Genomic DNA, 1,200 nt, shown 5'->3' with positions numbered 1-1,200 from the left:
GGGATAGAGAAACCTGCATCATGTGATGCTGTACCAGCCCATGAGGCATTGCAAACCCTTCCCAAAACACCCTGCAGCCAGTTGCACAGCTACCCACAGTGCACTGCTCTCTGTGGCCATCCAAGATTCTAGCGTGGATGTGCTCTGGTGACACAAGGGGCATAGTGTGGACATGCAGCAGCTGTTTAATTAAAACACTTTAAAGCCGCATTACCCAATAGTGTAGACACAGCTTGAGAGTGAGACAAGACCCAGCTCCCTTGAAACTAAAGAGCCACAACTCCCTCCGTAGTTGGCAGGATTCAAACCTGCGCAGTGAGACCCCAATGGATTTCTAGTCCATCGCCTTAACCACTCAGCCACAACTACTTGGTTGAGATCTGTCTCTTACTGCACTCTAGTTCTGTTCTCACTGAGTGATCAATTCCAGTTGTTTCCTCAAACCAGCTCCCTCAGCACACACACTGCTGTGCCATTGTGTAAGTGTGTCCATGGCTGAACTGCAAGAATTCCCGTTCATTTCCCTTCTGGCTGGAGCATGGTTAGAGTGTGTTTGTGGTCAATGACGTTGCTGTAGATTGTTGTCCATTTCCTGCCTTGATCATTCAGACAGTCCCTTTCCTGCCATATCCCCAGCACATCAGTGATCGCAATAGCAGGGGGCAGGTTTTCTCTGGGGCACTGAGCTTTGCTAGGGGGTTGGTGGCTCCTTTCTTTCCTCACCCTGGAGTAAACTCAGCTTTTAATTCCATCCTTGATGTTTCAAGGAATAACAGACAACCGAGGAAAGAGGTGGACAGGGCGGGTCTCAGGGGAGGGGCAGAGAGGTGGGGGTGGTGGGCGGGGAGGGGCAGAGAGGTGGGGGCGGTGGGCAGGGCGGGTCTCAGGGGAGGGGCAGAGAGGTGGGGGTGGTGGGCGGGGAGGGGCAGAGAGGTGGGGGCGGTGGGCGGGGCGGGTCTCAGGGGAGGGGCAGAGAGGTGGGGGCGGTGGGCGGGGCGGGTCTCAGGGGAGGGGCAGAGAGGTGGGGGTGGTGGGCAGGGCTGGTCTCAGGGGAGGGGCAGAGAGGTGGGGGTGGTGGGCAGGGCGGGTCTCAGGGGAGGGGCAGAGAGGTGGCCACGGTGGGTCTCAGGGGAGGGGCAGAGAGGTGGGGGTGATGGGCAGGGCAGGTCTCAGGGGAGGGGCAGAGAGGTGGGGGCGGTG

At 58.0% G+C, this 1,200-nt stretch overlaps 1 non-coding gene across 1 annotated transcript; it reads right to left on the bottom strand.

The window, feature by feature from the left end:
• Nucleotides 1–287: 287 nt before the first annotated feature.
• Nucleotides 288–369, bottom strand: TRNAS-AGA. The gene has a single exon. It is a non-coding gene; the product is annotated as a tRNA-Ser (tRNA).
• Nucleotides 370–1,200: the final 831 nt, after the last annotated feature.

This window comes from Mauremys mutica, chromosome 26, assembly GCF_020497125.1.
Source record: "Mauremys mutica isolate MM-2020 ecotype Southern chromosome 26, ASM2049712v1, whole genome shotgun sequence".
NCBI classification, from domain to species: domain Eukaryota; kingdom Metazoa; phylum Chordata; order Testudines; family Geoemydidae; genus Mauremys; species Mauremys mutica.
Note: the sequence above shows the minus strand (reverse complement) of the source record. Positions and strands in the feature narration are given on the sequence as shown.